Here is a 14949-nt window from a genome sequence, read left to right on the forward strand (position 1 = left end):
ATAATACAAATTTAAATACATCACATCTTCACTAAAAATTCTGATAATCATCAAATACAACAGCTTAAGTCAACAATCATATTTCTCATATGCATTTTGGATCATCTATGCAAAAATACATACATCTGAAAACAGGACATCAAAAACTAAGACTGTAGTTCCCTTGCAGTCACCCCCAATAATAAAAATTATTTTAAAAATTACAGCATAGAAACACAATCACATCTAAATTGTATTTGTCAGCATTTTCTATAATGTGTCACAGGTCTTTAATTTCCCATTAGAAGGCGTTTTGTTTGGTTCTGCCTAATTTAAAAGTATTACCTAGCAATTATTACATGCGGATTATATCATAGCAATTCTACAGTGAATTCCATGTTGCCCTGCTGATGTGTTTGTTATTGTGCCTATAATTAAGCAGTTGTTCTCTCTCCACTCTCCTGAGGTATCTAGGTGTCTCTATAGACAGTGCTTATATCTGAATTTTCCCCTTACAGAGGATTTCCCACATTATGCAGCTACAGTTTTCCATTTGTCTTCATGACTTGAAATAGAAACATAGGAGAACGTAGCTCAGACTGACCACAACGGGTGAGACAGGCAACATTGTGCAATGTTCCCTGCCCCACACCATCAGTGGGATTCCAGTGAAGCTGTCACATGTCTAACACACGTAATTAATATGTATGTGTTTAAGATCAAGAATTACTTCTGAGGCACAAGCAGAATACATTCCCACCCCTAATCTATGTGTGGGCTTCAAAGCCAGACCTACCATAGTGATAAAACGAGGCTAAGCCTGGAATGTGATTTGGTTTTGCCTACAGATGAAGTCAGTCAAAGGTTTAATTTGATTAAAGGTGAACTGAACCAAATTTAGATGAAAAAAAAAAAAAAAGTTCACACCAACGTCTCTGATCTCCACTCCGTGTTTACACAAAGATGCCAGAAATCAAACTACTCAAATTTTCATAAGGCCTTTTTTGTGTTTTATAATTATATGTTTTCATATCCAACAAATGGTCTGAATAAGCTATATAAGCTATATTTTGGACCCCCATTTCTTCAAAAGTGCAGAAGCAATCTGCACTGCAGTTGCAACATCATTACAGTGGGTCACCTGAATCTGAGCTGTCAAAAGCCAGGGAGCATAGTGGGCACTCTTAGCACAACGGAATGCAGATCCTGCCAGTGAAATTCTCTGTCATCCCAAGTTAAACCTCAAGCTATTTTTCAAGACAAAATAAAAATTCCCTTGGGACAGTGGCCGTGCAAAACCTGCCAGCCCTTCCACTGGCTCCCTCCACCTCAAGCAGGAGCTGCCTGCCTCAAGAGCAGCATAACAACATCTAACTACCAGGGTAGATTCAAGCACTGATATCGTTTTCCACCATGAAACCTATGAAACATGACTGCAGTGCAGAAAGAAACATTTACTGTTGCTACATATCATTTAGTCTACCAGTGGTCCACTGAGGCATGCAAGCATTTTTGAATTCTTCGCAAGACAGCAAAATTGCAATAAATATAACACTGTCAACAGCCTGCATGCCCGAAAAAGGAGAAGCAGGAAAGCTTGAAGTTTTACAATGCATTTCCTGGAAAATAGACTCTATTAAGAGAGACTGACAGCATCAATTCCAATGGCCAGCAGCTGCCTGTTGGGAGACCTCTCATCTACTCCAGAGCACCCTCTGACAGAACACGACACAGAGAAGGGAGGCAGAAATTCCAACTTATTAGTGCAAAGTCACTGTTTGCCATGGAAAACATTTCACTTTTCCATGTGAAACTTCTGTTCTTCAGTGGGATATTTGTAGGCACCACACTATTCAGCAGAGATGCTCACTCCTTATAGTGTTACTTTCAAGGCTTAGTCTGTCCTCCAGAACTTAGTAAGACAATGGCTGTCTCAACAAGATAAGGTCTTGTTGAATTAAATTATTTTTAACCAAGAGGCCAGATTTTGGAAAAGTCTGCTTCTCCAGATTTGCCTATCAGAAGATTATAGAACACTTTTGCTAAAGAAACACTGAGTGCCGCAGACCCCAGGGCTGAAGTTACTTGGTTACTGGCAGAACCAGGGTGAACATTCAGTTATTCCTGTCTTCCTCCCTCAGTGGTGTTGATTGAATTATACATATGGCAGCATTTCAATCATATGAGTTAATATTCTTAAAATTAATCAAAACAAAGACAATTTTTCTATTACATTATCTCCTAAAGTCAGACAGTTTCAAGATTTAGAATATAAAGCATCTGAAATGATTCTACGTCCTCAAAGAAGCAGGAAACATTTACTTAAATTGGACCTACTGTCAACAGTGTAGTAATACATGTAAACGTGGCCTCTTCTGAAATCCTTTAGTTCTGATATTTTGCTTTCTCTGTATGAAGAGATTCCCAAGTTTTCATTAAAGTTATAGACTCCGCTCCTTTAGTTACAGGCATAGCTGCACGCTGTATGGGACGACTCGTAATAAGGCCATGATTTGTTCAGTTTATGTTGAACAATAGAAAAAATAAATATGAAGTGAAAAGTCCTCTATTACTGTCTGTAATTAGCTAGAAGTTTAACATATTTTTATGGCTAGCAACCACTTATCAAGGACTGAACATCAGCTGACAAAAAAAAAAAAGAAAGCAACTTCGTGCTAAGGGGTTATCAGGACCTCATGCTCTATCAGAAACAATGAATATGATTTAAAGAATTATTTAAACAAAATAAAAATGGTGGCAAAAAGTTGAACCAGTTTTCTATAAAGAAAGGTGGGATAAATTGTCCAGAAATACAGAAATATCACAGACGTGAGCCCCAGGGCCGAAACCCAGAGCACTGCTGCCTGCTAGAAGAGAAGTACCCAGAATGATCTCTAGGGAAGGATAGCTGAAACATTCCATTCTTTGTTTTGTGCCCAAATAAAATGCCTTAGTTACCTGTTGAGACTGTTTTAATGATGTAGTGACTGACTATAATCTCTTGCTGCGCAGAACTAATAAATGGTTAACAACCTGCTTCTCTCTTCTAGGGCATATCAGGTCATGGATATAACACCATAAAAGTATGTGTGAAGAACACATTGACCTCACTAAATGATCAAATGTGTGAACTTTTTTGTTGAAAAGAGATCGTAATGCACAGCTTCTTCCTCTGTACAGCCAGGGAGGCATATGCATTGTTGTGAAACTGAATATTCCCTGGAGTGTTAGTAGGCCGAGGAAAAGGTAAAGATCTTGGTATTAGGGCAGCTCAAAGAGAAGTTCACAAAATAACAAAAATATGTGAAATATCATCAGAAAACAAGCCATCTCTTTCACACAAAAATACAAAATCTACAATCCTCAGTATCAGAGCGCTGATGAACACGCCATGAATTCAAGTATTTTTTCAGATATGCTTTTCTTTATACATTAAGAAGCAAATAGTTGTCTGTATTTCCATCCATCTGGATGGTCCCACAACATAATATGGCCCTAAAATACTGTACTAAAAAGAGCAAACCAACAGACATAACTAAAAACAGCACTCCTGCAGAACGCCATGTTTAAAACATATGTATATATAATATACAGCCAATACCAAAACATTTTTGACACCAAATAATGCACTAAACTAACCACATGGCTAGTTATCACAGGCGACCTTGTTGTGCCAGCTAATCACATTGTAACCCCAGAACCTTTTGATTCTTCCAGTGGTTGTTCAAATCCTGTCAGCATGTTTCCCACTTGACTGATGATGACAGAATTAAATCATTCCCAACATGCTTAGAACAGAGTCATTCTTGTGATTTCACTTTTTGGCAGCCCAAAAAGTACCTTGCTCATCTTCCCCAGGGAAATCTTCAGATTGCAATTGCCCTTTGTATTTCTTTCCTATTCCTTTTCTCCCTGCCAGAATTTAATGATAAGATTGCTGAAAGACAGCAACATTGCAGGACTTTTGCAGAATTAAAATCTAGGCTCTTGTAAGGGAACAACGCGTGCAGATTTCCTCACTCTCATTCCACAGCAAAATTAGAGAGCCACTAACATTACAAAAATATCAAACAATACAGTTGCAAAGCTCTTGCCCAATTACCAAAACTGAGTAGATTTATAAAATGAAATATTCCTTCTTTTCCCACATGTAACTAGCCATGTTTTACAATGCAAGATCCAAACTCCTTGCACAGAATCTCAACCTATTAAAATAGTAATGAAAGGCCCCTGAAGAAAATCTTCCCTTTTTTTTTTTTTTTTTTTTTTTTTTTTTTTAAGGGAAATAAAACTCCAGGACCATGCTGGTCTGCTTTTACATTTGCCCCAAAAATTCTATGAGAATGACAATGCAATAATATATTGTATGCTATCAGTACATCAGACCGGCGCACTGCCGGAGGATCCATGCCACTCCCCATCTCTGTAATGTCTTAACACTTGCCATCTAAAAGTGATAATTATGTGAAACTTCAGCTAGGCTGCACAAACAAATTTTCTTCTACTAAAATCTATGAAGTCCAACTGCAAAATGAATAGAGTAACAGGAAAACTTCCCACCAGCCTATACTGTGGATTCTTCATAGGGTCACTTAAGTATCTCCCCATGTGAAAGTAAGCACACACAGCAAGTTCGGAATTCCAAAACAATAACATGCAACTTTCTTTCCACAAAAAAGTACTGAAAGTTACGAGATAAAGAACTTTCCCAGCTAGTAAACAATAACCAGTGCACCTTACAACTGTATTGCCTTTTACCATGCAGAATGACAATTATATTATGATATGTATCACTGTAAAAAATGCATGCCTTCAACTCTAACTTTGAATGACAAAAGATTGAGTACAATTTATCCCTGCAAAATGACTTCAAGATATGCATTTATTATGTTTAACTATGATTCCTCCTTCTGCTTTTAAAAGATTGCAACTCTAATACTAAAATGAAATAATTTCATTATGAATTGAAAATACTTGTTTTCCAGTTGATTGCATAACGTAAGGTACTTTACATATCATTATGCTTTCCTATTTATTATGACCATAAAAAAAAAAAAAAAAACAAAACAAAACTTGAGTCTCTCACATTTTTAGGAATTTTTAATGCTGAATGAAAGATGGCAAGAAGACCAAAAGGAGAATTCAGATTTTATCAGGTGATGCTTAATTGGAGGTGCAGCAACACCTGAGAAACACAAGAGAAAGCATGAACAGCAGATATTTTCATTTACAGACCACCACTCTTTTGTCAAATGCTGGGAATTTATTGCACCCACAGGAGATCTCATCAGTTTCATGGAGTTCTCTTACAGAATGGTTTGCAGACGCTGTTCACCTGAACAGCTGTTCCATCAGCATTTCAGTCTTCTCTGGAACTGAATGATTAATTCCATTCTAAGGCAGTTATCTTTTCAGAAGCATTTCCTGTTCTCTGATGCACACAGCCCAGGAGTTAGTTTCAAAAGTTTTTTTAATTACTGGCCAAAGACACCAAAGCAAAGTTAGAACTGAACAAAGAAGTATGCCATGTTTATTCTTTCATTAGACGAATTAGAAGAAAGCCCTTTCTGATAGTCTTCCAATTTTCCAATGTTCTATTTTTTTTCTCTCCTAGCTCTGCAGAATCTTAAAGGGCAATTAGTGCCCTTGAAGATTTTCCAGGTATTCCTGTTCAACCCCAGAGACAGGAGGAACTTGACTTCTTATCAGTTTCAGAGACTACACTACCTTGCATAGAAATGTCAGATTTATGATTAAATACATTTTCTTCCAAAGTCAAAATTTCATTTTTATACAAGGTGCTTTCTGGAATCGTTGAAACTTAATAACATGAAGTCTAAAGGGCAACTTTGACAGTGGAACTGGTTTGTTCTGTCTACACTGATGTAAAACAAGAGAAATCCCAAATTTAAGTACCCTATGGGTGTCAATAACATAACTAACAACAGTTTTCAATCAGCAACAGACATGAGGGAAGCATCCACAGCACCCAGCTTGCTGTGTATTGAATAGCTACAGGCTTACAGCCACAGGGGCATGGCTGTTGTGCAGGCTCTCAAACTAGTTCAGAGGGAAAAGTGCTTCAGGCACAGGCTACTCAAGCCCTAAGGTTTCATTTTTTTCTTTCTCTGGGATTCAGACTGCTGGTAATAGACCTGAAGCTGTTCTGTATTTAGAGTAGGGTTTCTCTATATTTATGTCCCCATTTAGCTGACTCCATAGCTACTTTATAATTTTACTTTTATAAGTGAGCTCTTTTGAAATCAAAATTTCTGTTACTGACAGGCAGCAAACACCATCTCAACTCCATCTCTGCTAAGCAGGGTCCTCCTCTTAGGGTAGTCCTTCAGAAGAGCGTTTACACAGTACTCCTCTAGCTCACCTTATTTCAGCAAGAACACACACATTTCAAATTGTAATGCCAGTTCAGCCCTTTCCTTGGTAACAGGCTTCAGTTTCAGAAAAGGGATCATGGGTATCTCCAGTCTTCAGATCTTTTCCTTACTGTCTCTCTCAAGAAGCTTGCCAGGGCACATCATGCACATTTTCTACCCTAAAGTAATCATGCTTTCCCACTGCTCCCATGACCTGCACCTAGTCATCTTCATTATCACAAGAATTCCTTGGATCCTTTATCTTCAGTTGCCATCTTCCTTAATCTTGCAAAGAACAGGTCACACCAAACATCTTCCGAAAAGCTAGATTTGTTGTTACAGCTCAATATTCCATTGTTCTTATTTATGGAATTTATTAACAGATTTTTCAGATTTCAGAAGAGTTTGTGTATTAGTTCACCAGTGAAAGTTGTTCAAAATTCTGATGCAAACAAGCAACAAATTGTGAAGTTTTTTTTTTTGTGTTGTTTGAGAAATAATGGACAGAGGGAAGCTACACGTTAAACGTTTTTTATTCCCTGGCCTTTTACTGGAATTTAATTTTAGCTGAATTTTCAGATCAGATTCATTGTTGTCAGTGGGAAAGACATAATGCTATTCTTAGTTTCAAGCCTATTTCTTGGAGATATGTTCTAATGGGACTGCTGATTCAACACACTCATCTCATTCATTTTACTTTATTCTGGAAGCAGATATTCACTTTTGGAATGGCACACTTCATTTGACATTATTAAGCAACAGAGTAGATGACAGCGATGATTTATTTCATGGCATAATAGGTAATAAAATAAAACAAATAGAGAAATACACTTCAAATTATCAGTTGTGGAGTACTTCACGGAACAAGTAAAACTCGCAGATCAGTACACTGAAGAGTTTGAAAAAACCCACTTAAGGCCAACAATATTTAAAGGGAATGTACTCTGAAAGTAATGCCTTCTGTTTATTTCCATGGAAACTACAACAGAGTAGTAACACTAACTGTGTTAGTACACTAACACTATTTGATACAGCAAATTCTCAGCTGCAGGACACTCCTTTGCAACAGTCACCACCATTAGCTGTGCATTTTTACCACCCATTAACAAGAGCCTGCATGTACAAATCTGCACAAATGGAAGTGATCCATTTTCAGTGTTGTCACTGCTAAAATGCACCACCCACCATTTCACTCTGCTCATATCCATAAGTTTTGAAACTTGTAGTTTTTGAAAATACCAGCAATATGAATCCCAAAGAAAGAAGAAAGTGAAGCCTTAGTGCTCACATCCATCAATAAATATAAATGAGTGCCATTTTTTCCTGCACAGAGAAATTCAATGACACACCTTTGCTTCACACGCCATGTCTGACACCATTATGTCAGACTGTCCCTCTGCTGCCATCTGTCACATGGCAACAAAATATAATAGAATAACGGCAGGAAGGTTCAACTTGTCCTGGCACAGCAACAACATCTGCCTCTGATTTTGTGGGCCAACATGATAAAAGGTGAGGCATTACTTCTGAAGCAGCCCTCAAAAGAACAGAATATATTCCTGAAGTAATGATATTAATTGATTTACTTTACACCATAAATGAACTTAGCCTCTCTAATTTTTAACTGTACCTCTTCAAAAAAAATCTATTTTCATTCATTACTTGGTTAATAAGTATGGAAATCATTCTATGACATCCTCTTACTACATAAAGTCAAATAATAAAGGTTTTGGTGGGATTTTATAGATTCCATTATATGCAAAGGAAACCCTGAAATTCTAGAAATATATCAATTGTTAAACTTGCAAATGGTCCAATTTAGATTGGAAAAGGTGATATAAAGCATACTTCTGAATTTAGCAAAGCCAGTACAAAAATTCAATATTTTCTTCAATAAAAGGAATAACAAGAATAGAATAAAATACTTCAATTTTATTATTTTTATTTTTAAAAACCAGAGGTGATCTAAATTTATGTCTAACAAGTAGAATTGGAAGGATCTGATAGAAGGAAAATTCTGCCAAATGGCCTGTCTGAAAATATTACTTAAATTTCTTAGACAGTACATGGTTACCTATGGCTGTGAAACTCTTTTCCATTGCATGGTACTTTTTCCTAGTACAATTCATCACAGTGGAATTTAAAAAGCATTTGCTATAAAAGCAAGAGAAAAAAGTACTGGACACTTCACCTTATATTTTTGATTAGCTCACTAAATTTTACATTTGTTTTGACATTTTACAGCACAAGCAGGGATTAACTCTGAAAATGAATGTCAAGTTATTTGCCATAAATCTCTCATTAGCTAGGTTCAACATTGGATATATTTTACTCTTTTGTTTTATACTCTACCATTACTTCTGAGTCTACTGACTGTTGCAGTTCATTACTACAAACACCACCCCGCATTTAGGCAGATATCTCAGCAAAATCCATAATCTGATAACCTTCTCTTCACTCTAGACCCTCACCAGGTAAATGTAAACCACCCACCATACCCTGACCCCTTGAGTAAAGTTTCTGTTTGCCACTCTAAGGTCTAGTGCACTAATTAAATTTTAATTTAATTTAATACAGGATGTGGGATTACTGAAAATCACACATGCTTCTGCCAGACTTTTTTTGCACATAGGTGAATTTCACCTGTCTTTCATGTTTTTTCCCCTCATTTTTGATCTTAGCTATAGCCTGTCTAGCCTACTTATATCTCAGCTTGTATCCAACCAGCATATTCAAAAAGCTGCTGCTAAAATTATCCCTTTCATGCTGCTCAGACCCTGCCAGACATTCATATTCAAATCAAACCCTTCATCCTCTGCTTCAAGTTCACGGTGGTTCTTTTAAATCCAAGGCCCAGAAAAACACAACGCATACCTACATCTTTGCACTCAGCTTGCTCTATTCATTTTAAAACTTCCCTTCTTCCTGTTATGTTCTCCTCCCTTTCATGTCTATTTTATTTTCTATACTATTCCTTAAGGTTAGTGCTTTCTCTTGCTGCCCGCAAATAAAACTAATCAGCTACTTGATTTAAGTCTTTCAGTAAAACACCTTCATTTCAAGGTCTGAGATGAGATAAAGAGAAGGGGGGTTTATCCACCACCTCTCTTTGAGACTACAACAAAATTCAAAGAGTGAGTCACAGTCACATTGTCTCACAGACTTCATTACACTTCTGAACATCTTAACTCCATAAAAGAGACTCTTACCATCAATCTGGATAACAACTACTTAGACACTCAAACTCCAAGTCATCTTTGAATAAAAAATTGAGAAAACCCAAGCAACTTAAAACAAAGATGGTTCTCAAGCTATTAATTTTCCTAAACACTGTAAATCTTTTGCAAATCTGTACTGTGAATGAAGAAAAGTGGCTCTTTGTTTTACTGTGTATGTTCTTCATATTATTATTTTCATTTCTAATTGACTGAAAGAGCTCCTGACTCTGGTAATCCAAAGAAAGAGCCTCTCAGAAGTAAGAGAGCAGTTGCAGTCTTGGGTCTAATTTTGTACTGGTCTGATTTCATCTCCTATATCGCTAAATTCAATTAGCTTGCATCTATTTTCATTTAATCTATTTAATCTCACAGCACTCAGCTGAGACTGGCACAAGGCACCACCGTCATTACCCTGCAACTGCCACTTGCTCACTCAGCCTTTTCAATGCCATGGGAGTTCATCCTTGCCATTTTATAGCCATCAACAGCCTTGACAACAAGACAGAGAAGCAAAAGAGTAAATGATCAATTAAAAAAAAATCCATTTTATGAAACTCCCCACCTGCTAATGTTTGTTCTCAGGCACAGAGCTGTGTGTCACTAAGGCTCTTGCTGGCAGCCTCCCAGGGTTACTGCAACAGTGCTGAGAGTCCATAGGTGGTACCTGTCATGATTTTCATGCTCAAAGCTGGAATGATATCTGTTCCTTTACTATATTTCACTTTAATTATCAAGTCTCAATTAACACCCTGCCACTCATTTCTGTTTGCTTTTCTTTGCACCATTTCCTGCAAACATAATTTAGAAATAAAAAATAGGAAAAAAGGGGGGGATGGGGGTGGGGAGAATATGACTATCAGAACCTTAGTTTATCCAGTAACACGATTTTCTGTCTGAAGGGAGATTTTCATCTTTTAATTCTTTTTTCTAATTAGTTTCTGTGACCTGCATTAAGCATTTCCCACAATTTGCCTATCAATGACATAAAAAGATTATCTTTTTCATGTTGCTAGAAGAGTCAGGGACCTCAGAGTTAAATTCAATCACTGAAATGATGCTAAGCCTCCAATCTCATTTCCCCAACCCTTATTTCCTCCTTTCACTCCCATTCCACCGTGTTACACTGTTGTTCCTGAATGTCCAGGGTGAATAGTTGGCCACAAACATGAAAAGGAATTTAATTCTTAAGTGAAATTATACCATATTATTAGGGGTCTACCATAGAAAAAGAAAAAAACCTTTAAAGTTCTAAAGCTGAAATCTTTAAAGCATTAACAAATGTTTTATCTAAGGATCAAACACCTTTTGAAGAACTATAGGTAATTCTGCTGGCTTCAGCTTGCAGAATTTCTCTTTACTTAGTGTATCATTTTTCTGCATAGAATGAAGGCTTACAAACTCTCAAAACCACAGGCGTTGGGGTAATTTAATTCACTAAGTTCCTGCAATGGGATTCAGTTTTCAGAAGTCTACAAATCCCTGGGAATTGTCTCATAATTCTTAGCTTTACAGATCACAGGCCAGATGCAGCAGCTTGGAGATGGCTGTTACACAGCACATACAAGTGTGTTCCTACACAAATAAACAGTTCAGCTCTACATATGAAAAAAAAAAAGGCCTTTCTTTAGAGGTAGGGACCAGACCTGTAAGTTCTTTACAGAGAGAGCGGTGAGGTGCTGCAATAGGCTGCCCAAAGAGGATGTGGGTGCCCCATCCCTAGAGGTGTTCAAAGCCAGATTGGATGGGGCCCTGGGCAATCTGGTCTAGTATTAATTGTGGAGGTTGGTGGCCCTGCATGTGGTAGAGGAGTTGATTCATGATCCTTAAGGTCCCTTCCAACCCTAGCCATTCTGTGATTCTGTGACCTACCAAAGCAATACAATGCTCCACTGGCTCCCAGTATACCAAAACCTATCTCACAGCAAGGTGGTGATTGCACCCACATAGCAGCGAGGCACCCTGTTTTACTCTGTATCTACGTGGTCTGTTGCCTAAACACAGTTTAAAATTTGGTCCAGAACGACTCATCCCATATGACAAAAGATACAATGGCACTACACATGTCAGAAATAGTGTCATTACAATAAGGAAATAACAGATAGAAGACAGAGGATGGCCCAGGGGAAGAGGTTTGGTTTAGAAGTTTTTGTTCATTTGTTTATTGTTCTCCAAGGCTCTATTTGTGGCACTGACACAAAGAAAATATCTCATTTGGCTCCACTTCTCAGCTGAGCGTTTCTTTCCCTGGCACATTTAAAGGCTTTATTGAACGTAGATAATGAGCTCAATAACCAAAGGCATGGGCAGAAATTTCTGCCTATAAAATACCTTCTCCTTGAACATATTTTCATAATCTGTCTACAGTTCTTTGTCAGACGCATATAGAACTGAACCTGGATGTCCTTAGCCATGTGGCACTCTGACAGAGAACTGCAGCAAGGCCAGCACACAGCTGGCTGCAACCCTCGGGCTTACACATACACCTTAGGTTCCTCTTTGTGCACGTCTGCACTGCAGTCCTTTCCCTGCCCACTCGCACATGTAGCAGCACATCTGCCAGCCCACCTGCCCCATCCTTCTCCCCAGGCACATCTCAAGGGGAAGGGCAGGAAGCCTTTAGGGAGACAAACAACATGGAGAAAGAGGCTGCACCACGGACCTTGCAACAGACCCTGCACGGAGAAGTCCTGCTGGTTTTAAGGTGTTTCAGACTCCAGCCACAGGGGTTATGACAAACCAGCTTGACAGCCCAAGCTATCTGTGCAACACAGACATCTCCCCGGAGACTCAATGTTCGTCACATGCATCATTTCCTCATCTCATCACTCCTATTCACTCAGAGCCAATTTCTGATATGATTATCATTTTTTGACATGTTTTTATATACAATTTCATTTGCACAGCATCTTGTGAGAATTCTCGCCTTTTAAACAAAAGGTACTAATCACGTTTCTTTCAACAAGTTGAATTTTTATGGTAATAAATGAAGTGAATAATTACTACGCTGCTGCCTTTAGAAATACCTAAGGGCGAGTTGGGCAGCCAGAGGGAGAAAGCGGCTCTTGTCTTAAGGTGCGATTCATTCATCCAGGAAGGCAGCAGGGGGGCACCATTTGCAACTGTAATCATCAGAGAAATTCTGGTCAAAAAGCATTAGCATAACAATACTTCTCATGTTCACTAACTACTGGAAATGACAACAGGGAGACTGTCCTACAGCAAAATAGCGACACAGAAGACAGAAAATAATTGCAGAAGCCAAGTGTGAGCCTCGTATTTTTCAGATCCTTCATGAGGGAATACTACATCAGAGTATTGATTTGAAGAAGTAATTACACAAAATATTCTGCTAGTGCTTACTTGCAACACCACAGTAGTCCTTCGAAGTTGTGATGTAGTATTGTAGATGGGAAGACATTGTAAGGCTAGTCTGCTTTAACAAGGCAAAAGAAACAACAACAGAACGACTAAAACGCGACAAACTGCATCAAAACGTTCCCTTTTGTCTTCCTTATCTGTGTGTGCAGAGACTTCTCCAATTGTCCCTGGTTCCACAGCAATCTTTGGAACAAAAAGAGTGTTGGAAGGAAATAAACGATCCTCAAGACTAACAATCGACCATCAGGATGCTACAGGACAGAGAAGATTGCCAAATAAAGCTATGTCTGTTAGGCAGTCATTAGGGGGGAATAGGTTAGTTAGGCAGTCGTTAGGGGGGAATAGGTTAACGTATTTGGGAATGCAATGACAACGTAATACGTGTTTAAGATGTAACCTGCCTCCCAACGATCAATTGGAGGAGCGTTCTTAGAAAGTTATCTCGATGCTAGCCCAGCGCCGCCAATAAAGAACGCCTCACTTAACGGTAACAAAACTTTGCTGTTAAGTTTCTACTCATCGATTTCATTAAATCAGTATAATACGAAACCATAGTCATTATTTACAGAATTGCATCTTGGTGACAACTAAAAATAACCACTGTTTTGAAAAGCACATTTCACGTTTAATCCTGTAACAGCAGCAGGACTAGCGCAGTGAGAAGATATTACAAAAAGAAGAATGCTCACCTATCTCCAAAGATCTCGGCTGGCAGAAAAATTCCACAAAGAAGGGATGTCCAACATAAGATACCTCCTCAGGGGCAATCAGCCCTTAAATGAGGTCCGGCTCCACCCCTTCCAGTCACACAGCTGAATTGCATCCACCTGTGCTCTCAGAGCTGACTAGGTCTCCTCTTCCAGATGCTCAATCAGTGGTTCGTGCCACGACTCAACAGTTCCCATACAAATCCATAACTACTTACTAGGAATAAGATAGACAAGGCTTTCACCTGTAGGGGAAAGTCAGCTAGCCTCAAAAATAAACAAATAAATAAATAAATAAAATAAAATACAGAAGACATAAGTCTGTAATATTATCTAACCTTCCTACTGGTCTGAAAAGCAATAAATCTACACAGAGATCATTGTACTTCCCACACTGCAGGTACAGATCTACAGAGCAGTGTCCAAAACGACCATGCTCGTTTCACTTTGCTGCTCTGGCTTAGATCTTCCAGCAGGGCTGACAAATGTCTGCCTTTTGTGCACCACTAGTGCTCCTTTAACATATCATGCCCCTAGGTAGCTTCCTGTGTGTTCTTTTTCTTGCTCTATGTTGAAACAGAGAATTTTGGCAAACTGGATTTATTTCCTGAAGCATTCTTTAATCATTGTCATCAAAACTAAACACCCACCATAACTTTTTCTTAAGCAGTTTACAACTTTTCCATGCTGAAAGACTCAAAAAGAACATCACAGCAGGTGAAATGAGCCACGCCTCTCCAGGGAAACCTGTGAGACCAGAGCTGTATCAAGACAACCACAGAGCAAGGAGAGAGGTGTCTCCTGCACCCAGGGCTTGGCTGAGGCACTTGTGCAGTCCCTGCTCCCAGCACTGCTGCTCAGCCTCCCATGGTAGAGAGGGTGGGTAGCACCCTACTGAAGGCAACTGGTGCCATTTCCTCATGTCTTGCCCTGATCTGGGCCTCCATGCCTAAGATCTTCCGGCATGCACACAAGACAGGGAAAAAAAAAAGATACAAGTTTTGATTTCATTAATAAATTAGGCCAGTAGTTTTCATCCCACGTCAGAATGCTTCCCAGTGTCCATACACGTAATCAGAGCACGTAGTGTGCCCAGGTCTTGTTGGGCATTATAGTGTTATGTTTCAGCTGACGAAAAGCCTGTCTGGTTCTAAATTCAAGAAGTGTGCTGCACTGGTGAGAGAAGCAGAATTGGGGCACCAGAAATAGGAACCCCACAGGTTGCAGTAATTGTACTACAAGCAGATGTTTTCCCAAGTAGCGCCTTGAAGGATGAGGAAGCAGGAACAGCAC

At 38.8% G+C, this 14949-nt stretch overlaps 1 long non-coding RNA gene across 2 annotated transcripts in view; it reads right to left on the reverse strand.

The window, feature by feature from the left end:
• The window catches only part of LOC125693829 (uncharacterized), a 93894-nt gene extending 80189 nt beyond the window's left edge, over window positions 1-13705 (reverse strand). For both annotated transcript variants that reach the window (XR_007377269.1, XR_007377270.1), the window contains exon 1: window positions 13639-13705. This is a non-coding gene — a long non-coding RNA (uncharacterized LOC125693829). The remainder of the gene's footprint in view (window positions 1-13638) is intronic.
• Between the last annotated feature and the right edge of the window lie 1244 nt (window positions 13706-14949).

The sequence above is a fragment of the Lagopus muta genome, chromosome 5 (genome assembly GCF_023343835.1).
Source record: "Lagopus muta isolate bLagMut1 chromosome 5, bLagMut1 primary, whole genome shotgun sequence".
Classification (NCBI taxonomy): Eukaryota; Metazoa; Chordata; class Aves; order Galliformes; family Phasianidae; genus Lagopus; species Lagopus muta.